Source organism: Tursiops truncatus, chromosome 6 (genome assembly GCF_011762595.2).
Source record: "Tursiops truncatus isolate mTurTru1 chromosome 6, mTurTru1.mat.Y, whole genome shotgun sequence".
Classification (NCBI taxonomy): domain Eukaryota; kingdom Metazoa; phylum Chordata; class Mammalia; order Artiodactyla; family Delphinidae; genus Tursiops; species Tursiops truncatus.
This window is the reverse complement of record NC_047039.1, coordinates 52,381,764-52,388,825: the sequence shown is the minus strand read 5'-3', so window position 1 is coordinate 52,388,825 and position 7,062 is coordinate 52,381,764. Positions and strand designations below refer to the sequence as shown.

At 38.2% G+C, this 7,062-nt stretch overlaps 1 non-coding gene across 1 annotated transcript; it reads left to right on the top strand.

The window, feature by feature from the left end:
• The first annotated feature begins 209 nt into the window (after positions 1-209).
• On the top strand, positions 210-343 carry LOC117312845 (small nucleolar RNA SNORA31). Its single transcript, XR_004527251.1, has one exon. It is a non-coding gene; the product is annotated as a small nucleolar RNA SNORA31 (small nucleolar RNA).
• The last annotated feature ends 6,719 nt before the right edge of the window (positions 344-7,062 follow it).

The window sequence follows — 7,062 nt, the reverse complement described above, 5'->3', positions numbered from 1 at the left end:
AGTGGGGATATGAGCATAAGACTATTTCAGTGGGGTGATCAGAAAAGGCTCTTTGAGGAAACAGCACTTGAACCTGAATGTTGAAAAGCGTCCAGTTATGCAATGATCAGGAAACAAAATATTCCTTGTGGATAGACTAATTAAGGATGAGTCTGACAAGTTCAAAAAGCAAAAAGGACTATGTAGGTGGATTATGGTGAAAAATGTGGATGCATCTATTTGACAAACCTGAGCAGTTCCTATCTACTGCTAAGGTTTCCACTACAGATGCTAGAAAAGAAGTGTCCTCACATTTTCTGTCTGTCCGATTGTGGCAGCCAAGACTGAGTAGAGGAAAAGAAGAGAAAAACATACAGGGAAAACATGGAGACAGAATTTTTACAATTCAGAAATAAACTTAACCGTGAAGATCCTGTTTTACTCCAAAAAAAAAAGAAAAAAATCTAAAACAGTCAATTGCTTTCCTATATATCAGTAATGAACAAGTGGGATTTGAATTTTAAAACACAATATCATTTTTACTAGCACCAAAAATATACAAATAGGTATGTAAAAATCTAACCAAAAGTGTATGAAATCTATATGAGGAAAAATAAAAAACTTTGATCAAAACTCTGAACAAAATCAAAGAAGAATAAAATACATGGAGAGATGTTCTCTGTTCATAGATTGGCAGACTTGATATTGTCAATATGTCAATTCTTCCCAACTTGATCTATAGATTGAATGCAATCCCAATCAAAATCCCAGCAATTATTTTGTGGATATCCACAATTTAATTCCAAAGTTTGTATGGATAAGGAAAAGATGCAGAATAGCCAACATGATATTAAAGAATGAAGTTGGAGGACTGACACTACCCAACTTACAGGTTTGCTGTAAAGCTACAGTAATCAAGACAATGTGGGATTGGTGAAAGAACAGACACATAGATTAACGAAAAGAAGAGAGAACCCAAAAATACACCCACATAAACATAGTCAACAGATCTTTGACAAAGGAGCAAGGGGAATACAATGGACAAAAGATAGTCTTTACAGCAAATGGTGCTGGAACCACTGGAAATCACATGTCAAACAAGAAATGAATTTAGCCATAGACCTTATACCCTTTACAAAAATTAACTCAAAATGGATCACAGACCTAAATATAAAACACAAAACTATAAAACTCCTGGAAGATAACACAGGAGAAAATCTAGATGACCTTGGATTTGGCGATGACTTTTTAAATATAACACCAAAAGCACAATCCATGAAACAAAAAATTGATGTTAGGCTTCATTAAAATTAAAAATGTCTGCTTTGCTTCACTGTTAAGTGAATGAGAAGACAAATCACAGACTGGGAGAAAATATTTGCAAAAGAAAAATCTGATAAAAGACTGCTTTAAAAAATATACAAAGAACTCTTAAAAATCAACAATAAGAAAATGAAAAATCTGATTCAAAAATGGGCCAAAGACTAACAGACACCTCGTCAAAGAAGATACACAGATGGCAAATAAGCATACGAAAAGATGATCCATATCAGAGTCGCCAGGGAAATGTAAATTAAAACAATAATGAGATATCACTATACACCTATTAGAATGGCCAAAATCCAGAAGACTAACAATACCAAACACTGACGAGGACGTAGAACCACAGGAACTCTCACTCACTTCCAGCGGGAATGCAAAATGGTACAGCTACTTTGGAAGACAGTTTGGAGGGTTCTCATAAATCTAAGCATATTCTTACCATAAAATCCAGTAATTGTGCTCTTTGGTATTTACCCAAAGAAGTTGAAACTTATGTCTACACAAAAACCTGCATACTAATGCTTGTAGTCGCTCTATTTATAATTACCAAAACTTGGAATCAACCAAGATGACCCTCAGTAGGTGTGTGGTAACTAAACTGTGGTATATGCAAACAATGGAATATTATTCAGAACTAAAAAGAAATGATCCTTCAAGCTATGAGAAGACATGGAGGAACCATAAATGCATATTTCTACGTGAAAGAAGCCCATGTGAAAAGACTACATACTGTTTGATTCCAACTATATGGAATTTTAGAAAAGGCAACGCTGTGGAGATAATAAAAAGATCAGTGGTTGCAAGGGGTTGGGAGGGAGGGAGGGATGAATAGTGAGAGCACAGAGGATTTTTACGGTAATAAAACTACCCTGTGTGATTCCATAATGGTGGATATATTTTTATATGTCATATATATATTTATATGTCATTATAAATTTATCAAAACTCATAGAATGTACGAAGTGCAATGAACCCTAATGGAATTTATGGACTCTGGTTGGTAATGATATGTCAGTATAGTTTCATCGGTGCTAATAAATGTACCACTCGGTGAGGGATGTGACTAAGGGGGTGTACAAGGGGTATATGGAAACACTTGTACCTTCTGCTCAACTTTGCTGTGAACCTAAAACTTTCATAAAAAATGAAATCTATCTTTTAAAATGAGGAACAGAGACAAGGTAAAAATAACACCTAGATTTTTGTCCTAAGCAACTGGGAGAACTGTGGTGACAATACTGTGCTGGGGACAGTGGAGGACAGGAAGGTATTTGGGGCTCGGACAAGAGTTCCACTTTGTAAACTACTCTACAAATTTTAACCCTTTGAAAACCAAGAACACGTGTCATAACATGTGATACCAAATTTACTGCTTCTGTGTGTCTAGACTTGGAAATAACATTTCTCCTTCTATCTTCGTGCATATACTTGAATTTGAAATAACAGTTCTCCTTTTATCATTGGGTGTATACTTGAATAGCTCTAAATTTTTCTTCATATCTACTCATACAGATAAGTACACTCAGATAGAGATTACTTAACTGCCCAAGGTGGGTTCACATTAAGAAAGAACCCCAGGCTAGTGAAAGAAGAGGAATGTCTGAGGTGAGGCTGTGAGTTCCATGCTGGTGTGGGTGGCTGTGATCCCTGCATCAAATCCCAGAGTAAATCTTGGAAGAGGATATGTCCATAGAAGCTTCCAGATAGACTGAAGGGCTTCAAAGCAGAGGACACTGGCTGTCCCTTTCCTGACTGGGACCCAGAGAGTTGAAGGGCCCAACTGTCTCTATCACCCAGCAGGGGTAGGACCAGGAAGGTAAGCTACAAATAACCTAGCAGAAGGGCATGGGAGTCCCCCCAACATTTATCATCATGCTGAAGTGGTTAGTTTAACAAAATGTTTCCCATGAGCCAGAGAAGGACCCAGTGACAGGGCAAAGGAGGGAGGAAGGGGAGGAGAGGGTAAGGAAGGGGAGGGGAGAAAGAAGGGAATGAGAACTGAGCCTGAAGAGACCTTATAGTCAGGACTAGAAGTAGGTGACCTAGGTGAGCAGCCACTGGCCAGATAAGGACGCCCGTATCTCAGGGGAAACCAGCGTGAATAGTTGACAGTGGAGGACCAGATGCCCCTCTCCCTACCCTGCCTGGGCACCATATAGGCACACAGGAGAAAGAGCTACAGCTTCATAAAGAGAAGACAAAACCTTGAATTACCTGAAATTTACATCAAGCCTCCTGGACTACTAGGAGGCGTGAAATAACAAAATAAGTCCAGTTGGAGAAAACCAATGTTATAATACAGTTTTTCACCCCTGATTATAGGGAAAGCCTTGTATATGCTATGTATAAATGCTTTCAGTGTTCACCAAAAGACTTGGGTGACAAGTAGTGTGACCAGTTTCTCTGCTCAAATTATTCATGATTCAACTTCAAAACAAAATGTTCCTATTGTTCTTCTTTCAGGCTTCTAGCTCAGTTTATTTGAAGCATATCTGGAGAATCGCAAGGTAATTTTTTAAAAAGTTATCATCTGAACTATGTATGTTCCTAGATGAATCAAGATTTCCTTGATATGCTGCAATCAAAATAAAATGTAGGGGCTTCCCTGGTGGCGCAGTGGTTGAGAGTCCGCCTGCCGATGCAGGGGACACGGGTTCGTGCCCCGGTCCGGGAAGATCCCACATGCCGCGGAGCGGCTGGGCCCGTGAGCCACGGCTGCTGAGCCTGCGCGTCCGGAGCCTGTGCTCCGCAACGGGAGAGGCCGCAATAGTGAGAGGCCCACGTACCGCAAAAAAAACAAATAAAATATAAAATAAAATAAAATGTAGCTATCAGCTGGACGCTGAAGTGGATATAAGACTGGCACTGTCATCCAACTACTGGTTTAAGTATTTATGTTCATCAAAACAAGTTCATATTTTTCATCAACTGACTTTTTAATAATCGATATGCATTTAAACTTTAAAATGCTTTTCATTTTAAGAGCACTTTTAATATCATTTATATATTTTATAAATTGGAATGATTTGAAAATGTCATTTAATAAAAAAAGGCTGTTACTGAAAATATTTACAAGCTACTGTTCTATATGACATAAAAGTTTTCATTTTAAGGACAATATTTTGGCAAATATCACTCATTGTATAAACTGTCTATATCTGTCTTATCATTAATAAACACTAGCTTAATACTACTAATAATAACTATTTCCTTTTTTATTGTGGAAAGAACACTTAACATGACCTCTACCCTCCTAATAAATTTTAAGGGTATTATTGTTGACTATATGTATGATGTTGTAAAAGTAGATCTCTAGAGCTTACTCATCTTATGTAACTGAAACTTTACACCTACTGATTAATAATCTACCATTTCCCCCTTCCCCTAGCCCCTGGTAACCACCATCGCAGTCTATGATTTTATGAATTTGACTTTTAGGTACCTCATATCAGTGGAATCATGCAGTACTTGTCTTTCTGTGTCTTGTTTCTTTCAGTTAGCATCATGTCCTCAAGGTCCATCCGTGATGTCGCACGTTAAAGAATTTCCTTTTTTTCTAAGGCTAAATAGTATTCCATTCTGTGTATATATCGCATTGTCCTTTTCCATTCATCTATCATGGACATTTAGGTTGTTTCCACGTATTAGGTATTGTGACTAGGGCTGGAATGAGCATGGGAGTGCCAACATCTCTTCAAGGTCCTGATTTCAATTCTTTGGATAAATACACAGAAGTGGGATTGATAGATCATATGGTACTTCTATGTTTAATTTTTTGAGGGACTTCCATACCAAATAACTATTTATTTCTTGGTTGCTGTTCTATGCAACAAGCGGTGTTAAGAATTTACATTTATTGTCTCTTTTAATCTTTCTCTCAACTCTTTGAAGCAGATATCATTGCTACCTCCATCATCACATTTGAGAAACTGAGACTTAAGTAACTTGCCCCAAGTCAGACAGGTAAAAATCGGTGGACATACCTGACTTCAAAGCCTGAACCCTTAACCGCCAGAGAGTTTTCTCAATGGTTTCTAAAAACCCAATTCATGAGCAATAAATGGAAAAGTCAAGAATAGAGAAGTCTAAATCCCTTGTGATATTGGGTAACTTTAGAAAATACTGGAACTTTACTGATAGCTGTGAGTTACATTTTAAGAACACAGTTCCTTTCTCTCTAGTCTCCCTGGCAGCAGTGATCTGACAGAGGTCGCTGTAGAACAAAATCTTCCCATACCTGGACATCAGGGGGAATTATTAAGTAAACACTAGAGTGATAAAGGATTTTGAGATACCAGAAATAAACTGAGAATCCCCCTTTATGGCATTAGTGAGGCCAAGAGAGCACCGTTGGAGGAGAAAAACTCGATATTACCAGAAACAGGCCAGCTCAGGGGAAATCAGTTGTGCGCCAAACTCCACATTCCTCATGTGGGACCATCACCTAGTAGGCTCCACAAACCTTGGGGGCCTCAAATCTATGGCATGCACTCTGTCAGTGCCCTCACTCACAGCTGTGTGTCTCCACATGTAACCACCAGGTCTCAACTTCTTCATGATAAGAAGCCTTGAATGAATCCTGGCACATGGAGGCTGTGTGGCAAATTCCAGAGAACAAGGCAGATAACAAGGCAGATCTATATGTACAGACATGGAACGGTATCCCAGTGAAAAAATGGAGCACAAAGCACTATGCAGCACAAGCTACCATTTGTATGTAAAAGATAGATAATACATAGAATATTTCTGAAGAAATAAATAAAAATACTGATAACAACTGTTACCCCGGGGGAGGAATCTGGGTTCTGGAAAGAAGTATGGTAGTGGAGACCTTTACTCGATATGCCCTCCTGCATATCTGCATCTTTCGTTAAATGGAAACGTTACTTCTTCAAATTAATAACTAAAAAATCATAACCCCCTTGAATACAAATCATTTTGGAGAGTCACTCATCCCTGAAAGAATCTTTAGGTCAATATTTGTTTTTTCGAATTTATCCTCTCAATTTCTGTAAAACTAGTCTTGTTATGGTTTATTCCTATTACCATGAACTACATGTTATTGGAATGAAAATGATTTATTCTTTTCACCTTCACTATTTTTAGGGTGCAAATGTGATGATTGCCCCAGATGTTTCTGGTACTACTAATAAATTTGACCCTCAGGATCCAGTCTAGGGTATTCTGGACAGGTCAGGAGTCCCTCTGGGACAGCAATGCCAACTCCTTTTCTAGTCACTCTTCCCAGTCTTGTGAAAAAAATTTAAAAAAATCAAAACACAAACATGTCAAGACAGCATGCTTCAGAGGCCTGGAAATTACTTTGGGAGTTGAGATATCGTAGATTCTAATCTTTATATCCGGGCTTCTGGTGATCTCACTCATAACTCTCCTGACCCTGCCTGGCCCTCTGTTTTCCTGTTTGCAAAGTAAAAAGTCTACACCTCCTAAGCTCACACAAACACTGTAAGGTAATGAGCATAAATGCCAAATATAATACACACTACCTTTTCTCAATCTCAACAATAAATGTGCCAAAACAGTGGCAGGAAACTCAGAAAACAAAACTAAAAAAAAAAACACTTTAAAGGTCAAGAATTACAGTATTGATTCCCACTCACTTTAGCCTTCACTTTCTCAGTGGTTGATGTCAATGAAAAACTGTGGACTTTGGAATCTGACAAGTCCAAGCATGGACCACTAAACTGAGAGTCCCTTTAAATCAGGAACTGAGTATCATCTTCGTTGTGTCCTCAGTGT